The following is a 27,362-nucleotide window of genomic DNA, read 5'->3' on the forward strand; positions in this document are numbered from 1 at the left end:
TATCAGATACACCAATATCAGGTACACCAATATCAGTCACACCAATATCAGTCACAAAGACTTAACTATGTTGATATTTTCAATGAGGTTATTATCATTGCTAATATTATTGGACTTGGCAGCGATCAGCCAAAGCTTTCGTATTTATATTACCCATACGGTGAGGTTTAAATGTTATTTCAACATACTATAGCTTGCAAAATGATATTATGGTTGGAACTACTTCTAATTCCTTTGTGGCACTCGAAATCCTGAAAGCAAAGACTTAGGGGCAACCATTTGGTCACCAAGGGCCCTACATCAATATTGCATTTTCTGAAGCTGCCAAAGGTTATTACAAACTTTCCATTTCAAACACGTTTTTTAACATCTACAGGACTCGTTAAAAATCTTTTCACTCTTTTCGCAAAATATCCGGGAGCAAAAACTCTGAAGTTGAGATCCTTGCAAATGTGCGTGGCTCTTGGTGTTGCAATCTTATCTGCCTGGACATCTTTTGCCAGTTTAATTGTGCAAGACAGGCCCTTCACAGCCCTAGCAGGGATTTCAAACATTTTCAATATGGATGACCCCTCCGACACCTCGGAGGGCTCATATAGCGAGGCAATATGGGTAGAGCTCAGTAATAGGAAAGGTACAGTCACAATATTGGGGGTTTACTATAAGCCTCCCAATAGCCAGCAGGAGATACAGGAACAGATTTTTAGGCAGATGTTGGCAAGTTGTAAAAGTAGCAGGTTTGTTGTGGTGGGAGATTTTAACTTCCCCTATATTGACTGGGGCTCATTTGGTGCTCGGGGCGTGGATGGAGCAAAGTTTGTAAGGAGCATCCAGGAGGGGTTCTTGAAGCAATATGCAGATAGTCCAACTAGGGAAGGGGCTGTACTGGACCTGGTATTGGGGAATGAACCTGGCCAGGTGGTCGATGTTTCAGTCGGGGAGCAGTTTGAGAACTGTGACCGCAATTCAGTAAGTTTTAAGGTACTGATGGATAAAGATAAGTGTAGTCCTCAAGTGAAGGTGCTAAATTGGGGGAAGGCTAATTACAACAATGAAGAATGTAGATTGGGGGCAGATGTATGAGGGCAAATCAACATCTGGCATGTGGGAGGCTTTCAAGTGTAAATTGATAGGAATTCAGGACTGGCACATTCAAGTAAGGATGAAGGATATGTATGGCTGTTGCAGGAACCTTGGATAATGAGAGATATTATGAGCCAAATCAAAGAGAAAAAGGAAGCATTTGTCAAGGCTAGGAGACTAGAAACACACAAAACAAGTGTGGAATACAAGGAGAGTAGAAAGAAACTTTAGCAAGGATAAGAAGGGCTAAAAGGGGTCACAAAAGGTCATTAGCCAGCAGGATTAAGGAAAGTCCCAAGGTATTTTATACATATATAAAGAGGGAGAGGGTTGGCCCACTCAAGGACAGGGGAGGGAATCTGCGTGAAACCAGAGGAAATAGGTGAGGTATTAAATGAATACTTTGCATCAGTGTTCACCAAAGAGAAGGACATGGTGGATGATGAGTCTGGGGAAGAGTGTGTAGATAGTTTGAGTTATGTTGAGATCAAAAAAGTGGAGATATTGGGGTTCTTGAAAAACATTAAGGGAGACAAGTCGCTAGGGGCCTGATGGAATAAACCCCAGAATACTGAGAGACGCAAGGGAGGAAATTGCTGGGGCCTTGAGAGAAATTTTTGTATCCTCACTGGCAACAGGGGAGGCCCCAGACGATTGGAGAATAGCTAATGTTGGTTCTTTGTATAAGAAGGGTAGCAAGGATAATTCAGGTAATTACAGGCCGGTGAGCCTTACATCAGTGGTAGGGAAATTATTGGACAGAATTCTTCAACACAGGATTTACTCCCACTTGGAAATAAGTGGACGTATTAGCAAGGGGCAACATGGTTTTGTGAAGGGGAGGTCGTGTCTCACTAACTTGATTGAGTTTTTCGAGGAAGTGACGAAGATGATTGATGAGGATAGGGCAGTGGATGTTGTCTATATAGACTTCAGTAAAGCCTTTGACAAGGTCCCTCATGGCAGACTGGTACAAAAGGTGAAGTCGCATAGGATCAGAGGTGAGCTGGCAAATGGATATAGAAATGGCTCGGTCATAGAAGACAGAGGGTAGCAGTGGAAGAGTGCATTTCTAATTGGAGGGCTGTGACATGTGGTGTTCCTCAGAGATCAGTGCTGGGACCTTTGCTGTTTGTAACATATATATAAATGATTTGGGGGAAAATGTAACTGGTTTGATTAGTAAGTTTGCGGACGACACAAAGATTGATGGAATTGTGGATAGCGATGGGGACCGTCAGAGGATACAGCAGGATATAGATCGGTTGGAAATTTGGGCGGAGAGATGGCAGATGGAGTTTAAGATAGACAAATGTGAGGTAATGCATTTTGAAAGTTCTAATACGGATGGGAAATATACAGTAAATGACAGAATCCTTAAGAGTATTGATAGGCAGAGGGATCTGGGTGTACAAGTACACAGGTCACTGAAAGTGGTAACACAGGTGGAGAAGGTAATCAAGAAGGCATACGGCATGCTTGTCTTCATTGGCTGGGGTGGTGAGTTTAAAAATTGGCAAGTCATGTTGCAGCTTTATAGAATCTTAATTAGACTGCACTGGGAACATAGTGTTCAATTCTGGCCGCCACACTACCAGAAGGATATGGAGGCTTTGGAGAGGGTACAGAAAAGATTTACCAGGATGTTGCCTGGTATGGAGGGCATTAGCTATGAGGAGAGGTTAGAGAATCTTCGTTTGTTCTCATTGGAACGACGGAGGTTGAGCGGCGATCTGATAGAAGTCTACAAGATTATGAGGGGCATGGACAGAGTGGATAGTAAGAAGCCTTTTCCCAGGGTGGAAGAGTCAATTACTGGGGGGCACAGGTTTAAGGTGCGAGAGGCAAGGTTTAAAGGAGATGTGCGAGGCAAGTTTTTTACGCAAGGGTGGCGGGTGTCTGGGACTTGCTGCTGGGGGAGGTAGTGGAAGCAGATACGATAGTGACTTTTAAGGGGCGTCTTGACAACTACATGAGTAGGATGGGAATAGAGGAATATGGTTCCCGGAAGGGTAGGGGGTTTAGTTCAGTCGGGCAGCATGGTCTGTGCAGGCTTGGAGGGCCGAAGGGCCTGTTCCTGTGCTGTAATTTTCCATGTTCTTTGAGACATGTGTGGAGTTTGCACATTCTCCCCGTGTCTGCGTGGGTTTCCTCCGGGTGCTCCAGTTTCCTCCCACAGTCCAAAGATATGTGGGTTAGATGGATTGGCCATGTTAAATTGCCCCTTAATGTCAGGGGGACTAGCTAGGGTAAATGCATGGGATTATGGGGATAGGGCCTGGGTGGGATTGTGGTCAGTGCAGACTCGATGGGTGAATGGCCTCCTACACTCTCAAATTCTGAGATTCTACGTAGGAAGCTAGTTACAGCCATGTGGCAGCTGAACAATTCTTACGAATAAATACTTCTTGTGTTCACTAATGGTGTCTCTGAAAGTGTATCTTGACACTGCCTCTGGCCTGATACCTGTGAATATCCTGTTTTAATTGAAGTCTAAAACAAATACTCACCAAGTGATGCCTCTCTTTGGGCAAATAGACCCATTTCAGAAACTGAGATATTGCCAGACCCTGAGTAATGTAGCATCAGTGAAGACGGACAAGTTACAAGATGGGTGAGCAATGAAGTGAACACGGCAAGACCCCTGGGTCAGAATCCACAAGAAGGGTGAGCAAAGTACAGAAACGTACCCCTACTTACATTGTAGACTTGGTGCGGTCTAGAAGGCTCAGTGCAATAAAGAACTGAAAGACAGATGCAGTTTAAAGAAAAAAAGAGAAAATAACCCTGCAGAGTAAAGAGCTGTGGCTTTAAGTTTAAAAAAGGAATTTAAGTTAAGCTGCTGCTCAGAAGAAACAGAAGCACTATCACTTTAAAAAAAGGTTCAAAAGCTTACAGGGAGAAACAGCTGGCATTAGAAAGCAGTGCTGCAGCTTTAATTTAAGAAAAATAAATGGCCATAGTGTGCTGCAGCAAGGTGTCCCTAAGAAAAATCACAAAGCTGAACCTGACGAAAGCTCCCGATGTGCAAGATTGGAGCAGAGACCACAGGGCTTCTGTGGCAGCAATTGCTACTCTGATGGGCTTCAAGCACAAGAAGAAAAGTTCCCAAAAAGAAGGTAAGTGAATAAGTTTAAAACAATGGCTCCATCACACCTCGAGCGCGCCTGGTACCCAGGTGCGAGTGAAATAGACAAAAAAAAACCGGCACATCAAAAAAACCCAAGGAAAATGGACTCTGCAAATAGGCAGAAGGAAAGAGAAAACCTCCAGAGATCACTAAAAGGGCTTTCCTTTAATAAAAGGAGAAGTTTTGAAAGTTCAATCAAAGAGCAGCCAGGTTCACACCAAAACTCCAAAGCGTGGGAAAGAAGAGAGAAAGCCCACAGCTGATGACAGCTGAGTGAAATAAAAAAGATGACAGTCTTAAAGCAGCAATACCCTTAAAGAAGTTATACATTTAAAGTGGCAATGCACTTATGGCAGCAACAACAGGGAGTAACAAATGGCTCTGGACAGGAAAATCAAAGAAGATCCTGATTAGAGAGTGGCACCACCCACAGAGTGTTGTATGTAGTCACATGGTCAGAGAACAGTCTACGACAGAACTCGCTCGGCAGCAGGCCTGCATGGAACAGTTCCATTCAGGACCATATTTGGAACTGTACATAGTTAAAGCCAAACAATAAAAGTGTTTATGTTTAAACACACAAGCCTCAAAATCTTATCAATGAGTCATCAACACAACCATAAAAGGCCCTGCTGTCATAATATGGAACTTTGGTAGTGGATCAAGTTGGATCCCCGGAATTATTGAGGGTGATTTTAAGTGCCTAGCTAGCCTGAAAAGAGGAGAGTTTCAGATCTGCTTTTGGGTGAGTCCAAATTGCATGTCTTTTGTGCTTAGAGAAGGAAAAAATAGGCTAGAGCATTTCTAGCCACTAGACGGAGGGAGCAGGACCTGTGGCTGCACATGTGCAATGGCAGTCAGCTGAGAGCTGACAGGTGTGAGGGATCTGTCAGCTCTCTGCTGCTGCAGCCAGCCTCAACGAAGCCCCCCCGTCCCCTAACAACTATTGGGAGCCCACGGCCAATCGCGAGCAGCCCCCTCTGGAAATATCACCCCCACCACCCAGATTGATCACCATCCCCCATCTTCACCGATCGCGTGCAGAGTGGCAGTGGGTCCTCCCTCTCTATCCAATCAGGCTGCCCCATCAGGCCCCGCCCCCTTCAGATCCCACCGCAGTCTGATCCTGCCCCCTTCAGGTCCCACCCCAGCCTGATCCTGCCCCTTCAGGCCCCGCCCCCCCCCATAGGCCCCACGGCCTCAGATCCCACCACCTGGCACTCCCCAGTGGGCAGTGCCAGGGTGCCTGGTGGGCACCGCCAAGGTGCCAGGCTGGCACTGCCCAAGGAGCACCTCCCTTGCCCTCGACCTTCTGGGGGTGCCTCAATGGCCTCCAGTTCTACCGGCGAGGCCATCACGACTGGTCCCCGTTCATGGGGGGGCATACGTGATCTTCGCCGGAAAGAACCTCTTCCATTGAGGCCGCAAAGGCAAGTGAACCTGGACGATTGCATCCGAAGCTCATTAATTCTATTCAAATGAAGATTTAAATATATTTAAATAATACATTCAGCCTCTTGCTGGAAATGGGTGGGAGGGTGAATGAGCCGGATAGCCGGTGCTGGTAGGCTCGTGAGAGGCGGGAAATCAGACAGGAACCTGATTTCTCGGCTCTCACGTGATTTTACCGGTTTGCCCCACCCATTGATGGGCAGGGTGAAGTGGTAAAATCGGCCCCATTGTCTCTAAGACCGGACCCCTGACGTACCAAGGGACGTGGAGGGAAGGATCATTCACAAATACTTGGACCACTTGAGTAGAGAGGTGATCCAGCAGTCAGTGTTGCCGCCAAGAGATGTTTTCAAATCCGTAAGCAGTTATGGACCTGTTATGGACATAACTGATGTCTAGGTTGAAGCAAGTAGTAATGAACTGTCTTTACTAGAAGAGGCACCTGTTATTTGCTGTTCCTGTTAATGTCGATCCTGTGGAAACATCTTCAACGACAGAATTATGCCGCTCTACAATAATTAGAAAACCCGCTCAAAGACTCGACTTATAATTGTCCAATTTATGTATGTCGGGGGTGATTCTCCCAGCCCGCTGGGCTGCTTTAGCAGTGCAGCAGGCCAGGAGACTCAAACGGAGGCCATGTAATGGGCTTCCCACTGTGGTGAACCATCGTTGGTTCCCACCAGGTAGTACTGAGCCAGGGTCTGGCCAGTACTATGAGTCTGTATATATGTTGCTGTTGGGGTCAGGGTTGGGTTGTTCTACTTGTTACTGTTGGGGTTAGGGTTGGGCTGTTCTACCTATATTATAGTTATTATGGTACATCCCAGTCGGGCTCCGCCTCCTGGGAGAGGTATAAAGGTCACTGCTCTGTCTGGGACCCCTCAGTCTGGGATCGTGTATTATATATGGTAGCTCCATTGTAATAGTAAATAAAAGCCTTTATTTCCTCAAGCATCTCTAGCCTCGTGAGTTATATCGTGCATCACCCACTGGGTGCCATGGCCTCTGCCAGTCTCTGGCCTCCAAATTTCTGACGCTGTCAGCTCCACATCAGAAATCAGTGCTATGAGCTGAATAAATCGTTAAATTGAAGATTTAAATATGATTAGCAGGCCTGGGACTGAAGTCTCTGGGCCCGCTAGAGTCTCCCCCCCACCATCAGGAGTGTTTCACTCCAGCCGGGTTTACAACACCTGCCCACTTGCAGGGGGATGGCAGCCTCATCCCATTGGAATGAAGGGGGGGCCATCAAGGCTCCCCTAGGAGGTCAACGTTAAGGGAGCATGGCCCCTGGGCATTGCCAGCTTGCCAGTGCCAGCCTGGCCCCCTGTCACTGCCCAGAGGGCAAAATAGCAATATCTAAGGGGGCACCTTGGCACTGCCCACTGGGCATCGGACAGTGCAAAGGGGGTGGGACCTAATGGGGAGCAGGGTCTCTGGGGGGTGAAATCGATGGGGGTGGGAGGTCTCGCTGCCACTGTGCACTTGGCAGTGACAGAGAGAGTGAGGCCAGGGATCGGGGCTGGTCATCGTGGTGGGGTGGGGGGGTGGTCGGCCTGCCGGGGGGGTCGGCCTGCCAGGGAGGCCAGGACTGCTGTTGGGGGTCTGGGAGATGGGAGATCAGGACTGCTGGTGTGGCGGGGGTGTCGAGGCTGGCCTGGACATGTCCGGGAGGCCAGCGGTTGGGCAGGGGGTTGCATGGCCAGCAATGCAGGGTTGCGGGGCTGGTTGGCTCGATCGCTGGCCAGCGATCGGGAGGCCGGCAGTGTGGGGCTACCGCACATGCGCTGATCTCCGCGCTGAGAGGTCGGCGCATGTGCAGTGGCCCGCTCAGCACTATGCTGCTGGCCTCTCCAGTGGGGATAGGCCCCACCTACAGCTTTTTAATGAGATTCACGCTAGGGCTGTCTGCAGTGCAGCGTGGGAGATTTATTTTGAAAATCCCGCTGCAAAAACCAGCGGGATTTACCTCAGGTTTTACACAAATTTGACACTGAAAATATTTTGGGGAGAATCCCAGCCATAATGTTTAGTTAGAATTTTGAACTGAGTATCTTAGTTATTGAAGATTGCATAAAGGAGTTAAAGGGAGAGGGATGTGGTGATTGTCCCTTTAAGGGCAACACAGCAGATTAATGGTCACCTGGCCTGGGGGTCCAATTGGCATCAGAGTGGGAAATCGCCCCGGGGGTGCAACAATCTTAGGAAAAGAGACATGTAGTGAGCAAGGTGCAGCCATGCAGCAGCTGAACAATTCTCAGTAATAAATACCTTTTGTGTTCACTAATGGAGTCTGAAAGTGTATCTTTGCAATATGGCAAAAAATTTATTTTGCAATATGATTAACGTGAAATATTGCAGATGCTGGATCTGAAGCAAAAACAGAAAAATGTGGAAAATCTCAGCAGGTCAGACAGCATCTGTGGAGAAAAAGTAGAGCCAATGTTTCGATTTATTTATTTTGCACCCTAAGTGTAACAACATTTTAGATGTTAATAAGGGCATTGATGTTCCTATTCTGGAACCATGCGATCCTCCCAGCCTGACTTTCCTCTTTGTGCAACACTCGGGTGATTCAAAACGCGTTGGCGAAGGAACTACGGAGTGTGATAAAGGAAACATCACAAGAGGTATATTCTTGTTTTGGTCAAATGTGTCTGCTCGTTAATCTTTTTACAGCACCATGTCCTGATTGGGAAGCTCAGAGACCTCCTTGGCCTGATGCAGGGTATGTCGAGATGTAGCTTTAGGACAATGTAACCTGTGCTGTAGCACAGAGTCCCAAGTGCATCTAGTGTACAGTGTGAAAATTGAGGCAAATTGATTTATTTTTAGATTACATCTTTCAATCTTGTCTCTTCATAATTGTACATGTGTGATTTGGTACAAGATAAAGTGGGCAGTATTTAGTATCATTCTCCAGTAAAATATAACCTTTGGATGAAGACCATCGCAAAACAAACAGTGATCCCATGTCTGCCTCGGGACTGTCATCTTGCTGCAAGGGAAGAGAATGTCTCTGTGAGCCTTCACAAGATTTTCAGAGCAGCACCTGAAAGTCCTGGTGCCCTAACTTGTGTCATAGAAACGTATAAAATTCTAACAGGGTTAGACAGGGTAGATTCAGAAAGAATGTTCCCAATGCTGGGGTAATCCAGAACTAGGGGTCATAGTTTGAGGATAAGGGGTAAATCTTTTAGAACTGAGGTGAGGAGAAATTTCTTCACCCAAAGGGTGGTGAATGTGTGGAATTCACTACCACAGAATGTAGTTGAGGCCAAAACATTGTCTGATTTCAAGAATAAATTAGATATATCTCTTGGGGCTGAAAGATTCAAGGGCTATGGGAGGAAGGGGGAGATCAGGATATTGAATTCGATGATTAACCATGATTAAAATGAATGGTGGAGCAGGCTTGAAGTGCCAAATGGCCTACTCCTGCTTCTAGTTTCTACGTTTCTGTAGTGGATCTTCAATTTAATCTTCAATTTTACCTCACAATGTGTAGAAAATAAACCCGAGCAGTCTCATTTTTAGAGGTTATGCCTTGATTTAAAAAATGCAGCCTCTTTTTTATAAATCTAGCCGAAATCCTAGCCCTCTCATTGTCACGGTGAGGACTGGTGTAAGTAATGCAGCTCCTCAAGCTTATTCTGTCATTCATTTAGAACATGGCTGCTCTGTATCTCAACTCCATTTACCTGTCTTTGTTATAGACTGAAGGAGGAAATTTTCCAGAAAACCATATTTGTATCATCAAACATATTTTTATTGGACTAATTGGCACCACTCATAACGGGCCAACAATGCAGAGGGGCACCCCCGGATGGATATTCGATCGGGTCTCCCCCTGCACAGCTGAGAGACTCACGAATTTCAGAAACTGCGGGAGATCCCTAATCTGCCTAGCAACAGCCTGTAGCTGCATTTTAAACTGGTCAAGGACGATCAAGACCCCTATGAAACGAGCCATAGAGTGGGTTATCAAAACCAAGCTATCACTGAAACATTACTAATTCGGCCAAGGCAGACATAAAAATCTGATAAACCAAGATATAAGAATAAAAGGTTAGAATGAAGTACTCCAGACATCCAACAAGACAGGATAACATTAACACTCAATCTCACAAGCAGGAAACACAGACACGGGACAATAGGATCAAATTCAAATAAGGGGACACATAGAGATGATAATGGGAAACGCATTTAGACACCGGGGCAGGACCAAGTAATCCCATTAACACGAACACACACCATACAAATGCAAATTGACAAGCCTCCCAGAGAACTTCCTGACCTGACAGACCACTTTATACATATTGTAAAAAGATGCATAATCAAATGTTCCCGCTCAAATTTGGAGCCCTATAAAGATCCAGGGCTGATGTAATCCAATTGAGATCAACGTGGCCAAGCCACTGTTTCTGAGCTGGCTACGGGGGTCTCCCTAGGATCCTAGTAAATTGTACAATAAAGACACGCTTTGAACCTTGATTTGCGACTCGGCTTCGATTCTGTGCTGGTAAGGGATTTTTCCCTACAACAAAATGGCGTAGTCACGGCAGGATTTGATATCTGACTTCTGACTGATGGCCACAGTTTGAAAGTCGGGATCAAATTTAAACGAATCTGATACAAATCCAGAGCAGTCAAAGGCGAGTGCAGGTCTCCGTTCAAAGTGAGGTACCTTTAAGGGTTAGGGTTTGTCTGTTTTGAGTATTGTTGTCTTGTAGAACTGTATAATCTTGCCTAAGTTTTAAATTGAAACAGAAGTCCGCACTAAAGAGGTACAGGTCAGAACAACCGCGTGGAAGAAGGTAAGTAACTTTTAACTTTAATAGGAGTAAAGGACCAGAGGTAAAGATAACAGGTTTTGGGCTATTTGATAACAGGAATTAAGACTAATATAAAGATAAGAACCGCATGCAGAACTAATTGGTGTAACTAACCCAGGATTGTAAATGAAACCGCTGTCTGTGCCAAGGCAATAGGACAAGGGAGTGCTTGACTCAAGGTGCCCTACCCTAAACTGGACGTTAAGAGGAGAAATCTCCCACGCTAAGGTTGGGTTTTGAAGCGGGCGCTAAGAGGGACAGGCACTCAGGGTGCAAGGCACGGACAGTGTAAATCGGGTAACAACACTGACTCTGAAGGGACGAACAACCTCAGAGTCGATACAGTTACTAACTATAACAGGGGCTTTGATAACAGAGTACAGGTGTGTAAGTGTTGAGGAAAAGTGGACCCGATCCATCCTGACCAAGAGACACGACGACGGAGGATCCATTAGGGACCCGGGCGGAGTTTGATAACCTTGTTCGTCTGTAGGGAACACCACAGCCCATAGCAGGATACCCGGTTTTGGGGGGTAACGGATCAACCCTGCTAGTGGGGGTGGTGGCCGAGCGGGAGGCGTTGTACTTAGAGGGGCTGGGAACAGGGGCGGACAAACCCACTAAACAACCAGCACACATCCCAATAAGACAACACAAAATAGTCCAAGCGTGAGGTGTCAGGAATAGTTGGGGGAGCCCAGGGGAAAGAGACCCACTGGAACCTCACTACGAGGCTCTACAGCAATACAGACGGTGCTGGGGCAGTATCAGTGACAGGAGTTGAGGCACTTTTACTGTAGCAGCCAGCATGCGGGGGTTGCAGGACTGCTAGACAGAAAAATGGCAGACCACGTTGTTAAGGGAGAAACTGCAGTAGCTCTCATTTTAAAGTATCTGTTAGCCAGAGAAGCGATTGTTGCAAAGATGAAACGGAACGGGTGGAACGCATCACAAACTTTAGAAGATCAAAGAAAGTGGGTAGACGGAGTTAAACGGGACAAAACAAAAGTAATGGGAGTAATATTAGTGACCCAGTTAGCTGGACTAATTGAGGAAGTAAATGCCTCCATGGAGGAGAGACACAAAGAGACAGAACAAATTAAAGTATTACAGGAGAGAGTGAGGGAGTTAGAATACAGAAACAACACTGCGGAGATAACGCAGAGATCAGAGGAAACGGACCCTCGGCGCCCATACGAGTCAGTGCAGAAACATACAGCCACTCCAGCATCAAAAGAAAACATAGACAATTATAATCTAGCGCCAGTCACGAGAGGAGGGACGTTAGCACAACCAAAGGCAACCTATAAGCCTTTTACGCCAGGGGAAAGGCAGCAGATGGATAGGAGAGATCTTAGTTTTTGTATTTCAGTGTGTTTGTGAGATCTGGTAGCTTGTCGAATGTAGGTAGTTGTTGTTGTAATTAGATTGAGAGCAGGGAGCTCTTTGTTCCTGTGGAATGTTTGCTACAGGCAGTAGGTGCAGTACATTGCACCTTGGTTTAGCCTCAGGGGGGCTGGGAGAGTGTTAAAACTGTAAAGATTCAAGTGATAGGATTTCTTGAATTTACTTCTGCTTTGAGTCAATTACAGTTTGGAAGAAAGAAGAATAAAAGCGATTGTCTTAATCAATGTTCAGTATTCTCTTTGAATGTTTTACACTCATCCCAGTCTGAAATGATAAGTTTGAATGAAAAAGGATGTACTGTGGAATGACTTTTGGAAGCTTCCATGTGTATATATGTGTGTGTGTTTAAACAAAGTGGTTGCGTGAATGCTTTATTGTTGTTTGTTTTAATGTTAAGAAAGGATTTAAACCTTGGAAGGAAGCATGTGCTCTTTCCTTTGTCTTGAAGTAGAAATTATAGGAGTTAGTTGAGGAGTTAAGAGAAGAAAATAAGTTATTTTGTGGAAAGGTAGAAAAGCAGGAACAAAAGACTGAGGTCTATGAATTAGTTTAAAGTATATCAAGTCAGTGAAATACAGTATTAATCGCAGAATATCGCGATTTGCGAACGTCAGATAGTTTAGTATTCTGAACTAGTTAAAATTATGTACTGCCGTCGGAATTTCATGAGCCATCAAGGTTCAAGGTTTGCCAAATATAAAAGCACTGCAAAGCTTAAAACCTAGCCAGTTAAGAAACCAAAATGTTCCTAATCAAATAACTGGTATGTATTGTACCTGCTTTGATTTTGATTCGGCGCCTGTTACTTTTCCTAGAGTGCGGGGGTTTCGATCTGGAGCTCAGTTTAAAAAAAGAAACGGCTTAAATTAAAAGGGTTTGGATATCACGGGTACGATGTGTAAAGTGGTATGATACAACTGCCGCTTGATTATTTTTATTATACAGTATAGCACTGCCATATAGACACAAGAATAACATCAAATCCTGAAAAGCCTTAACCAACTTTGTATGATATATTCATATACTATATTGGGTATTGATAAAGACATAATTATTTTGTGAAGTACTGTGGTGTAGCGCTTGCACGCAAACAAATGATCAAATTAGAGAGAGTGTAAGAGTACTCATATAAAGATCGGAACTGTATGGCATGTGATTTTAATGGGGAAAGCGATGTCTTTTGATAAGATTACAGACAAATGAATGGATGTCCAATTGCAGCCAAAAAAGGCCAGTACAAAGTGTTATTTAATTCACACTAAGCTTGCTATGGATGGGGGATGCCAATTCCAAGTTGATTCGGACCAGGGAACACATTTCACAGGAAAGGTTCTGAAAAACATTTGCCAACTATTAGGAATAAAACAAAAATTTCACATCCCCTATCACCCACAAAGTTCCGGGATGGTGGAGAGGATGAATCGGACTCTAAAAACAACAATGGCAAAAGCAATGCAATCCTCAGGTAGAAATTGGACAGAAGTCCTACCTGCAGTTCTGATGAGGCTTAGGGCGACCACAAATCGAACTACCGGCTTGACTCCATACGAGCTGATGACCGGGCGAGCAATGCACTTACCCGAAAACATTATTACAGGCTGGACAGATGTGGGTCCGATAAAAGATAGGATCCGACAATACATCCGAGACCTTAGCACCCAATTGAAGGGGATGCGCCGGTCCGTAATTTCTAATCAGGCACAGGTCGACGCAGAGGGGGACTCAGAAATATTACCAGAAGTCCCAAAAGCCGGGAGCCGGGTATTAACAAAAGTGCTTCCTGCAAAACCAGGATTTGCCCCAAGATGGCACGGACCTTACGAGGTCATTGTTAGCGGAGATACCTGTGCCTGTATAGATATAAGGGGACAGGGGGTCTGGAAACACTGGACCCAATTAAAACTATATGAGGACAAATGAACTAAAAAATACCGTTTTACTCATTCAACTTCCACAGGAACCAGGACCAGATCTACTATCAAGACGTCGGAACCAACTACTTTTAATTTAATTGCCTGTTTATTTTTGTATATACTGTAATTGTAAAATACTGTTGAAAAAAAAAAAGAGAGCGATATGGGAACAGGGACATATCTGATAATAACCCTGACCATTGTAAATACACTCCAGCATACGAGGGTTAGGGGAGCAGAACCACCAATCATGGAAGGAAACCTATTCCTGAGAACACACATCCAGATCTATGGGAATAGGACCGCTTGTTACCCCTCAGCGCGATCAGTAAACTCCCTATTCATCGCAACACCAGGGTGGCTCCCACAAGAGTTATTCACTATTGACACATCAGGGGCACCCTGCAAAGAACATATTGGGTACTTTAAGCAAGGGATACAAGGAAGGTGTGTAGAGCTCACTGAGCCGGGAATTCTAAGGGGGACGGGACCCCAACCGGAGGAGACACATGGGAACTACCCACAATGTTTTAAGGGAGAGGGATGGGGGTGCGTGCATGCCTTTGTCCCTAAAAATGATTCGTGCGCTGAGGCACATTGTGCTCTCCAGGAGTGCCGGGTCCGGGAAGGACACTTCACTTGTGACTGCAAGCAACAAAAATGCATTGCAGTCACCGCGGGTAGGCAGCTTATGTGTGGCAAGTGCAACAGCACCCACGTAAGCTCAGCCTCAGGGACATATCCATTTGATTCTCACCAAGAGGTACAATCAAGTGGACAGTCCAGGGGGAGGGAAGGTTCCACAAGATGGGGCCATGCGGTCAAACGACCCCGGGGTAATGCATGTCATCGGGTTAAAGACGGGTACGTGTTTTTATTTAAAAATGTATATATGACGGCCACAGACAGGCCTCCAAGGTTCTTTTCCGTAGGGACAATCAGACCTCTCACGGTTCCATGCCCAAGTGAAGGGCATGTCCAGAAACGCATAGTGACCAGGGCCATCAGCGCAGAATTTTGCTCCGACTGGCAGGCCCCTGTCACACTAGGGTCTTCTTTAGGATATGGATTTCTGGGGACACTATCCCTGGGAGGCGCCGCAGGGGTGATCAGTGCCAGTAATAGGAACTTCTTCATATGTGGACTGACCATTTTAGGAAACAACACCCTACAAGCATTAGGCGCAATTGACCAAGAACTCGCAGAACTCAGACTATACACACAACAAACGAGATATGCGGTGGACTATCAGCTAGCCAGACAAGGGGGGGTATGCACCATCATCAAGGAAAAATGCATCACATACGTACACGACAAGACACTAAACATAACAGCAGCCATGTCCGGGATACAAAAGCAATTGGATAACTTTAAACAGGGGTTAACAGGGACTGATGGGTGGTTAGGATGGCTGTTTAACACAGTTTGGGGAGCATATATTATGAAGGGATTAATCCTAGTAGTAGCCATCCTGTTCACACTCTGCCTTGGCCTAACCTGTATTAAAGTGATATGTGCAAATATTACATCAAGAATGCTACCCACTGCCAGTATCCAGATGCAAGAACTTAACAACGACCCAGAAGAGGAGGAACAACGGCAAGGACAACAGCTGTACAAATCACTGTTCCTCTGAAGGTCGTCCATGGGGGGTCAGCCATGAATGGCACCCCCTGGACGAGAGGAGGGACTGAAGGAGGAAATTTTCCAGAAAACCATATTTGTATCATCAAACATATTTTTATTGGACTAATTGGCACCACTCATAACGGGCCAACAATGCAGAGGGGCACCCCCGGATGGATATTCGATCGGGTCTCCCCCTGCACAGCTGAGAGACTCACGAATTTCAGAAACTGCGGGAGATCCCTAATCTGCCTAGCAACAGCCTGTAGCTGCATTTTAAACTGGTCAAGGACGATCAAGACCCCTATGAAACGAGCCATAGAGTGGGTTATCAAAACCAAGCTATCACTGAAACATTACTAATTCGGCCAAGGCAGACATAAAAATCTGATAAACCAAGATATAAGAATAAAAGGTTAGAATGAAGTACTCCAGACATCCAACAAGACAGGATAACATTAACACTCAATCTCACAAGCAGGAAACACAGACACGGGACAATAGGATCAAATTCAAATAAGGGGACACATAGAGATGATAATGGGAAACGCATTTAGACACCGGGGCAGGACCAAGTAATCCCATTAACACGAACACACACCATACAAATGCAAATTGACAAGCCTCCCAGAGAACTTCCTGACCTGACAGACCACTTTATACATATTGTAAAAAGATGCATAATCAAATGTTCCCGCTCAAATTTGGAGCCCTATAAAGATCCAGGGCTGATGTAATCCAATTGAGATCAACGTGGCCAAGCCACTGTTTCTGAGCTGGCTACGGGGGTCTCCCTAGGATCCTAGTAAATTGTACAATAAAGACACGCTTTGAACCTTGATTTGCGACTCGGCTTCGATTCTGTGCTGGTAAGGGATTTTTCCCTACAACAAGACAGACAGATAATTAGTTTATTGACAAAATCAGCATGGTGGCAGGTGTTGAACTGTAATGATAATTGAATAAAACAAGTAATGATAATTCATGACAAAATTATAGACAATCACTTAAGTTAAAACAAAGTACAAAATAATAAAAGGATTGTACAACTATGATCGTTTCAGCATACAAATAATTACGATGCGTTACAAAATGCAAAACAGAAATGAAAGATCTACTGCGTTCTGCATTTTGTATTAAACTCCATAGGTCATTGCTGTCACATTGCGTTCATTGAATTCTTAATCATTTACCTGCTATTTATTTGTTAGCAGATTTCACTGCAGCTGCTCAAGAAATTATGTTCTTGGAAAGTGTAAGTTTCAAAACAGTGAATTCCTATCATTTTATTAGTTGGTTGTTAACTGGATCAAAAATTGGCATTTCCCCCATTTTTCAATGAGGAAAATGTTGGCTGTAGGTTTACAGTCGACCACTGCAGCTAACAGCTGAACAGTATTACCTATTCAAGGTTTGCTCTCTGTGCTGTTGACATCAGTCCATGTGAGCAATAAAAAACATATCTTCATGGGCAATTAATAACACAGATGAAATTTTTAGACAGACCCACAGCTGTGATATGACCCAATAAAAGATAAAATCTTGGCAGTATCATGGTAAGATAAATAAAATAGATACTCCTTCTGTAGCAGCTTCTTGCACCAGACTGCACAACCTGATAAAGATGTCTTATCTGTCTCGTCTGCTATTCTCTTGCAAGTACACAGTGCAGTGGAACCTGGCACTGAGCCAAATCCTTCTCCAGGTTGCAGTGGTGTAGCTTTGAGATTTCCAATATCAAACTGCTCACGTATTTAGTAAGCAAACTGCATCTCGTACTCACTGTCCGTATCACTACAAAACGTATTGGCTCAAATCTTCTGGTCTATGGGGGTGGGGAGGAGAGGGGAGGGTAGGGTAGGGGAGGGGAGGGAGGTGGGATACACCCCAGAGGTTCCCTGGAAAATGTGTAGGAGGCCGCCCCCGCTCTGGAACTTCCCATGCAAGGACAGCATGGGAATCGCTGAGAAGTTTACGTTTCTGTTGGGCAATTACCCAGTACCCTGGAACGATTATACTGATTCAAATCGGAGAGTTTGGATGTTTCTGTCTCCCTTAGCAGTGTAGTTGCCCAGAAAAGTTTAAAACCTTAAAACCACTTCTAACTCCTGGGTAACTATAGGACCGGCACCCATCAGCCCCCATCCCCCTCTGGCCCACCTGATTCCCACCGCACCCCCTCCCAACCACCTAAACCCCACCACCCCAACCACCCCCCAAATCCACCACCTCCCGACCTTGCAACTCCTCCCCAACTACCTGACTCCCCACCTGAGCACCCGCTCCCCATCCACAAACACCCAAATGACACTTACTCACCTGACACATTGCGTTCTCTCCTGTCCAAGCGACTGGGTCATTTAAACTTACTGGGTTAGGGCAGCTAGTGCTGTTAAAAAAGCAAATGGCTTCACTTCCTCTGACTGTACTACACAGAAGGGCCTTCGGGAGCAGCTAAGCTGCACATTCCTCAGCACCTGGGCGGGAAGTGCAGGCAAGAAGTGTACGGCTGCAGACAATGATCAGTTGATCAGTACAAAGGAGCATAGTGACAATCTGACGGTGATTGCTACTCCATGGAAGAAGCTTGGATCCATTATTTGCTGTATTCTTCAAGTCTCATTCATACTGATTAACACTTTTTTTTACTATGCTTTGAGGGCTACGTGTCAGGAGAAATCACTGTTCAGAGAGAATCGTTGACCCATGGAGCAAGTTATCATCTTGGGCAGTGATAGAACATGTTTAGAAGGAGTAAGGGCATTTGCCATACTATCCTGGCTGATGTTTATCCCACACAATATTTATCACTAAACACATTGCCCCAGATATTGTGGGTGGGGTGTAGGTTGGCAGTGAACTCTGAGCATTTGCCATCATTGCCCGTTCAAGACTGACGTAACTTCAAGATATAGCATACACGCACATTAGCACAGGACAGAGCTCCTAAAGTTGTTCCAATTCTCTCAGAGCTCCTCTAAAGGCAGTGCTGTGATCATCCCCAGAATAGACAATCACTGAAATCAACAAGTACACCAACTTTCCCGCTTCCACGTCACTGTTAGAAACTCCATAAAAAGTTAGACCTTGTTCAGCCAGCTGTTGTTGTAATATGCCTTTAAGCGATATCAGCATGACATCACTAGAAGGGAAATGTCTCACGTGATCCAGCCTTAGTTTCAATTTTAGCTTTGAGCGGAGCTCACAGCCACAGCTCTGATGCTTTCCGGCTTTATATCTATGTATAACTGTTCTCATGTGCCTAGTCTTAATAAATAAACCCACAAGGTTTTTACTAATCCTTTATGAATGATCGGTGCCTAATGTCTTATACAGTAAATAAGCCCAAGATATTATATCACAAAATAACGCAACTGATGTAACTGGGTTTCTGAAGACGATTTGAATAATAACTTGCCGAAAAACAGAGCGGGCTCTGAAAAAATAATGCTTGAGTTATGAAATTTGGTTAAATGTCACCATTGTGATTGTTCATCAGAAATTTAAATTAAATTTAACTTTTCTTTTTTCGCAAGTTTTTACAGAGGAGTGAATTTTCAGGCCCCACAATAGGCGGCCAGGGTGGCGGTGCCGGTTTTCCGACACTGTTTCCAGAGCCAGCAAGTTTCACCAGGGCAGGAGGAGAGTTACCTCGCAGTCTCAGCCGATCCATCAATTCAAGTTATTAAAGAGTTCATCTCTGTAAGAAGTTAAAGTGTTGAGAGGAATGCTTAGATTTTAACAGGGGTGCAAGGCTGGATACACTGTCAGGAACAGATCAAGTATATGGCACACAACAGGGAACTAGTCCAGGCCACTCCGGGAATTTGGTGGGCTCCACGGAAGGGTGAATGGTGCAGGACTCAGCCACTGACACACAATGGATATCGGGTCAGCGCAGGTTGTGTGGAGGTTGGCCAGTAAGTGCTCTGACAATGCGGGGTGGGGGGGAGAGGTTGGTGGGAGAGGGTGCTGAAAGAACAAGAGGAAAGACTGCCAAGCACTACTGGGCGATCCAATTCAGCACAAGGAAGGCAGCCAGGCCTATACCCCTCCTGAAGCATCTTTCCAACAGCAGGTAATGCAATGAAATGGCAACCACTGTAATGGCTGCCCTGGTCTGTTCAAATTGTCTCTGCACTCGCCCCCATTTCCACAACTACCAATCCACTTTCCAAGCCAATCCAAGGGGCTGCTTCTGCTTCGTGTAGCTGCTCTGACCAGGAGATCTGCTGTCATGGTATGTCGCATTTGTTTGTTTTGCACCATCCATAATCCACTGTCGCTCGTCTGCAACCACTCTGTCACATCTGTCATGCAACTACTAACTGAGGAGTCACCCAGTGAAAATTGAGGCTGGTGGCTGCTTCCCATCCCCACTACCCTGGAGCCAGGTTTGGCCAGGTCTAGACATTCTTTTCCCGCCCATGAAAGGAAAAATCTTTCAGCATGGGTTTCCTCCGGGTGCTCCGGTTTCCTCCCACAGTCCAAAGATGTGCGGGTTAGGTTGATTGGCTATGCTAAAAATTGCCCTTAGTGTCCTGAGATGCGTAGGTTAGAGGGATTAGTGGGTAAATATGTAGGGATATGGGCGTAGGGCCTGGGTGGGATTGTGGTTGGTGCAGACTCGATGGGCCGAATGGCCTCTTTCTGTACTGTAGGGTTTCTATGATTTCTATGATTTTATCGTCTTCCCATGTTTATATGCTGATCTTTAATTTTCTCTGTTAGGAAATAGTCAGTGATTTTATTTTCGTGCTTTTCCTTTCCAAGTTGGTGACTGCAAAAATCCTTTAGTTTAACTAGCTGTTTGGACAGCTTGATGACATCTCTGCGGTTCCACACATGGAACCCCCACTAAAAAGAAATGCTGCAACCTGTTGTGGTACCACTGCCAGTGGCTGGGGGAATTAAATAGAGATTGCTAGATCACTCCGCAAGGTGAACTTTGAGGTCAGTAGTAAGTGATCTTGCTTCAGCACTGACAGCAAATTCCAGGCCATTATCTGGCTATTAACTCACTGCTGTTTGTCAGAGATTGCTGTGATCAGACTGGTTTCCTACATTACAACAAGTACACTTCATTTGCTATAAGGCACTTTGTGATGTTCTCGAGTTGTGAAAGATTCCATGTAATTACAAGATTTTTCTCCTTTCCTAATGTTCGAAATGCAGCTGAATGAAATCCTGGTAAGACCTGTCACAGTTTAGGAACCTGATTGTTCCTGGAACGATTCTGCTGAGGCTCCTTAACACAGCCCCGGCGTTAACATGAGGGCAGGCGGTGGAATAGCAATAATGTCACAGGATGTGTAATCCAGCGGCCCAGGTTAATCTTCTGGGGACACTGGTTCAAATCCCATCTTGTTGGCTGGTGGAATTTAAATTTTAACAAATCTGAACTTGAAACCTAGTTTCAATGATGGTAACCATGAAACTATTATCAGTTGTCACAAGAACGCATTTGGGTCATCAATGTCCTTTTGAGAAAGGAAATCTGCTGCCTTTATGTAGTCTGGCCTACATCGGACTCCAGATCCTCAGCAAAGTGATTGACTCTTAAGTATCCTAAAAGGACAATTTTGGATGGGTAACAAATAATGGGCTTGTCAGAGAGGGCCACAACCCTTGAAAAACATTCGCCTTTGACAAGGTACCGCATGGTAGGTTGTTGCATAAAGTTAAATCTCACGGGATCCAGGGTGAGGTATCTAAATGGATACAAAATTGCCTTCTTGACAGAAGCCAGAGGGTGGTTGTAGAGAGTTGTTTTTCAAACTGGAGGCCTGTGACCAGCGGTGTGCCTCAGGGATCAGTGCTGGGCCCATTGTTATTTGTCATTTATATTAATGATTTGGATGAGAATAGAATATGGTTAGTAAGTTTGCAGATGACACCAAGATTGGTGGCATGGTGGACAGTGAGGAAGGTTATCTCCAATTGCAGTGGGATCTTGATCAATTGGGCCAGTGGGCTGACGAAGGGCAGATGGAGTTTAATTTAGACAAATGCGAGGTAATGCATTTTGGTAGATTGAACCAGGGCAGGACTTACTCAGTTAATGGTAGGGCGTTGGGGAGAGTTACAGAACAAAGAGATCTAGGGGTACATGTTCATAGCTCCTTGAAAGTGGAGTCACAGGTGGACAGAGTGGTGAAGAAGGCATTCGGCATGCTTGGCTTCATCGGTCAGAACATTGAATACAGGAGTTGGGACGTCTTGTTGAAGTTGTACAAGACATTGGTAAGGCCACACTTGGAATACTGTGTGCAATTCTGGTCACCCTATTATAGAAAGGATATTATTAAACTAGAAAGAGTGCAGAATAGATTTACTCGGATGCTACCGGGACTTGATGGATTGAGTTATAAGGAGAGGATGAATAGACTGGGACATTTTTCTCTGGAGCGTAGGAGGCTGAGGGGTGACCTTATAGAGGTCCATAAAATAATGAGGGGCATAGACAAGGTAGATAGTCAATATCTTTTCCCAAATGTAGGGGAGTCTAAAACCAGAGGGCATAGGTTTAAGGTGAGAGGGGAGAGACACAAAAGTGTCCAGAGGGGCAATTTTTCACACAGAGGGTGGTGAGTGTCTGGAACAAGCTGCCAGAGGTAGTAGTAGAGGCGGGTACAATTTTATCTTTAAAAAAACATTTAGATAGTTACATGGGTATGATGGGTATAGAGGGATATGGGCCAAATGTGGGCAATTGGGATTAGCTTAGGGGTTTTAAAAAGAATAATAAAATAAGGGCAGCATGGACAAGTTGGGCCGAAGGGCCTGTTTCCATGCAGTAAACCTCTATGACTTCCAGGTTTTATGACCAACCAGAGAGAGGGAGAGCAGGATGATGTGTCAAATCTGTTCAGGGTAGGATTAAGTGGAACCTTGCTGCTTCAGAAAGGCTAACATGAACATGGATTTCTGAGGTTGAAGCAGTCAGAGAAAAGAAGAGAAGGCCTCTGTTGTACCACCTCCATGACAGACCTTACAGGAGAGAAAAGAGCGCAGTTAACAACAGTCCTATACTTCCCCTCCTTCCTGCCTGTACAAGCTCCTGAGTTTAATATCATCATCATGGGCCACAGAGGCACCACTGATGAGAAAACTGAAGGGTTGGAATTTTACCGCCCCGCCCGCCATGGGAATCGGAGTGGGCGAGGGGTGGAACATGGAAAAGTCCGTGGACCTCGGGCAGGATTTTACGGTTTCGGGATGACCGAGGCTGTAAAATCCTGCCCAAGGAATTGCATTCACAACCAGCACAACTCTCACTTTCTCAGGTCTCTACAGTCACTTCAAGCTGCTGCTACCCTGTCATTCCCCAACACTCCCTCCTACATTTGTGTTATCATTGTGTGGAAGGGCACCCCAGGATAATGTCTCTATTCCCTTGTGTCAAGATTTTTTCTGTAGCAATGATGCAAAGAAAGAGTATTACCTAACACTTCTGCCCCTGAGATGCTCTCAGGTTGCGTCATTTTCAATGGCCATCATTGCAGTATTGGAGGTCTACTGGCTGCATTCATCAATGCTTGATGCTGCAGTGAGAGCTAGTGATTGGCTATAGTGTCTCTGGTGGGAGGCTACCTTCCATCCTGATGTTGAGTCCCTGTACATAGTTCACCCATTATGCAGCACAAGTCATGACCGCCATTTCCGGCCCACCTTGCCAGCCCTCACTACGTAATTGAAGCACTTCGGCACTGCACCCATGGCTGTGCCACGGCTCTGTGGCCACTCATTACTTCAGCCAAAACTTCTTTGTGAGGCTGGCTGTCCTCTGGGAAGAGCACATCCCTAATTCCCTCACTGCTTACAGGAACATCTCCACTGAACCAGAGTGACCCTTTCTCAAACTCCAACCCTTCTTCTACGCTGTAACTTGTGCTGCATCCCTCCTTCAGCCTTCTCTGCTGTTGTTATGAAGGCTGCAGACTGCCTCTTAAAAATGGCTTCCACAGGCTAACTGCCGGCATTAACTCCTGCCTGTTCACCATAATTGGTTCCCTATAGACCTGCCGCTAGTTGGCCGCATTGATACCTTCAAAAGACCCATTAATGACCCCAACAACAGGATCTTGAGCCAATCAGCAAAATCCAGCCTGTTGACTTTGTTTCTCTCTCCACAGATGCTGCCAGAAGTGCTAAGTTCCAACATTAATTATTTTTGTTTCAGATTTCCAGCTTTGCAATATTTTGTTGATGAATTAACTTTGCTCATATCTTAATGATTTCCTCAGAAACAAATTCCAATAGGTTTGTAAGGCGTGACCTACTGTTTAAAATTCATGAATTCTGTTCCCTATGAAACACAAATCACAAAAGCTTAACCTACTTGGCAGTCAAGAAGCCAGGCTTTTCAGGAATGTGTTCATCAGATGTTTCAATAAAGATTTCTGCCTTGGCTATGTGACCATCTCCAGCATTAAAGAATCAGAAAATGGGGCAGAATCCAGTTGCACTGAGATCTGACCTGGATTCCATTTGCGGGGTGGGGGGAGTGCGGGGGGGGGTTTGTTGGATGGATCTTCTGTCTGTTACCCATCCCTTTGCCTCGTCCCTATGCCAAAAGGGTGTTACTACAATAGTTTCTGCTTTTGCCCAGGAAATTTTATCCAGCCAGAGGGTGATGAATCTATGAAATTCATTGCCACAGAAAGATGTGGAGGCCAAGTCATTGAGTGTATTTAAGACAGAAATAGATAGGTTCTTGATTAGTAAAGGGATCAAAGGTAACGGGGAGAAGGCGGGAGACTGGGGTTCAGAAACATATCAGCCATGATTGAATGACGGAGCAGACTCAATGGGCCGAATGGCCTAATTCGGCTCTTATATCTTATGGTCTTGTCTGTTGCTATGCAGACCGAGAGAATGTATCAGTTTTATCGGGGATGTTTCATAGGGCCTGAAATGCCTGAAAAAAAAAGTTAATTAATCCGAAAGGCAATTACTCTAATAGTGGGCAGCGAACTCCTTTTGAAAGCTGAAGATTTCTTAACGTTTTCAAACTGTGAGCTGCTTTCTGGGCCACGTGTTTCTATTGTATCAAAGTGACATGTAGGTGCTCTGACATTCTGCGCCTGTCAGGGGACGGGGGTATCCCTCATGGAGCCTAACAGACATGGTAAAGGTGTCCTGGACATGTTAATGATCCTGTCCCTGCAATTTGGACAATGTCCGTATCTGCAGTGACTGGGAGTCCCGTTCTGCTGTGCCCTTTGTGTGATAGAGCAGGGTGCTGAAATTTGGATTCTTATTGAAAAGACATTTCTATCCATGTTCTTCTGGGCCAGCAGAATTAGCAGAAAGACGTATATACAGGTCCAGGATGGTTTATATCAGAATTGATGTATTAATCGCTGAATGAAAGAAATTGCCTGTACTGGTGGTGCACCAAATATTTCAATTAAAATTTAATAAATCATGCAGCTAACTTAAAAATATTTTATATGCTGCTGAGTGCAATCTCTGCGCACATTCTGAGCAGCTCTACATAAAAGAGACACAATCTAGCAGAACCTTTAGCAAAAGTTAACAAGATTTCCCAATGAGGACCATTCAGAACTGCAGACGTGTAATAGTTCATGAGGTGGTCCGGTGGGGGTGGGGGATGTGGATGTGGAAGAGAAGTCAGCATTAATTCCGTGCATGTTATTGGAAGAGGAACACATCGAGGAGAATGTTAATGGGTAGCCAGCCTTTAAAACTGAGACAGTTGCAACTAAGATTTGGTATCAAGGCAAATCTGAAGAATTGTAAATGGTATTGTTTTCAAAAGGCCAATTTCATATTGGTTGATGGGTTGAGAGTTTAATGTTGATCCAGTACGCTGGGTAAAATCGATTCTTACCTTTGATATTAAACAATTATATTCATGTCCACCACCAAGTCAAAATATAGCATTTAATAACATGAAAACGTTTTTAAAAATCAATTTTTAAACAGTGGGCACATCGGGATTAATACAAATAGGCTGGGGTATTCCACTATCGCTATCACATTGGGGGAAGCAGTGGCACAGTGGTGTTGCCACTGTACCAGTAATCCAGAGACCCAGGGTAATGCTCTGGGGACCTGTGTTCAAATCCCACCACAGCAATGGTGAAATTTGAATTGGATAAAAATCTGGAATTATGGGTGGAATTTTACTGGCTCGCCCCACCCATCGATGGGCGGAGCCGGCCGGTAAAATCATATGGGAGCTGAGAAACCAGGATCACTTCCGATTTCTCGGCTCTTGCGATTTTACAAGATCGCGAGAGCCTGGAAATGCCAGGGGGCATTCTCATTAAAGGGACCTATGAGTCGAATGATGACCGTGAAACTATTGTTGACTGTCCCCATCTGATTCACTAATGTTCTTTAGGGAAGGAAATCTGCCGCCCTTACAGGGTTTGACTTGATCCACAGTAACGTGGTGGACTCTCAAACTCCCTCTGAAATGGAGGGCAGTTAGGAATGGGCAATAATTGCTGGACCAACTAGCAATGCTCATGTCCCATAATAACGCCTATAAACAAAAATTGCTCGCCTGTGGACATTAAGACCACCGGCCAGCAAGCTCACCGAGGATTACCCTGGCGCCACTGTGTAAGTATTTTGAAGCCAGCACAAGTACAGTTTGATGAAAGTGGTGCTGATTAGAAAAGCTGTAATTGCATCTGAAGGTTAAACTTTCCATTAGATTTAGCGGACTTATACAAAACAGCATTGTACTTTTAACTAAAAACTAAGTAACATTACCTATTTTGGCTTTCTTGAAATAGCTTGTGGGAACTTTAGAAATATTTCTTCATTTTCAATTAATAACAGCTATGTTTCTGGAAATGTGCCATGGATGAAATTTGATAGAATGGGTGAACTCTTGGTACTATGGTAATACAAATTAAATATAAACTGTGCAGTGCACGTTTCTTATTAGAATACATTATAATCAAAATATGTTCACATGAAAAATAAAGCATGCCACAGATAAGTGGATAGTGTTAACTCAGACTCGTACTGATCTGAAATGAATCCAACTCAATGCAAGTTAATCCTGATGGAATCTTTTGCAGGAAGTAATTAAGTGTATTTCACTGATGCTGGAATCATGATTTCCCATGTGTTTGTGAAAGAGATCTACACAGTGTGTAATGGCGATGAGACCTTGAAAGGCTGCCCCTGGGTCTCACACTCTCTCACTTGGAAGTCCTGCTGCGAATTCTTGGGGACTGCAGTGAGGTGATCTTTCCCATCAATGGGATGAAGAGGACAACATCTCCAATCAAACAGGCATGGATGGAAGTGGCTGTAAACTACAGAGTTAGGTAGGGGAAAACCGTTTCCACTCATGAAAGAGTCAAGTGGGCACGGATTTAAAATAGTTTGGAAAATGGGCAAAAGCAACACGAAAAATAATTTTTCACACAGCGAGTGGTTAAAGTCTGGAACGCATGGCCTGAGAGTGTATTGAAGGCAGATTCAATGGAACCATTCAAAAAGGGAGTTAGATTGTTATTTAACAAAGCATTCAGGGTTATGGATGGAGGACGGGAGAAAGGCACAAAGTGAATTGCTCATTCAGAGAGCTGGTGCCGGCATAATGGGCCGAATGGCCTCCTGCACTATTACATTTTGGTGAAAATGTCAGCAGGAGCAATATGCTGCAAAGATGGGTTTACCTTCCTTCAGCCACGCCAGATATCTTTGTGATAAGAAAAGCATTTTGGGGCCAAATCACATTTTCATTTGAAGGAACAATCTTCCTTGTGATTTCATTAGACTGTCTAAACATTACTTCATTTGGCATAATTAAGCCTAGCTTTTCACCACGATGGAGAATCTCTCCGTCATAGAGAAAATGATGGATGAGCCCGGAAATTCAAAGTCCCGCCCCCAAAAATGGCATTTCCTATTTTCATGGGG

The sequence above is a fragment of the Mustelus asterias genome, chromosome 3 (genome assembly GCF_964213995.1).
Source record: "Mustelus asterias chromosome 3, sMusAst1.hap1.1, whole genome shotgun sequence".
NCBI lineage: Eukaryota > Metazoa > Chordata > Chondrichthyes > Carcharhiniformes > Triakidae > Mustelus > Mustelus asterias.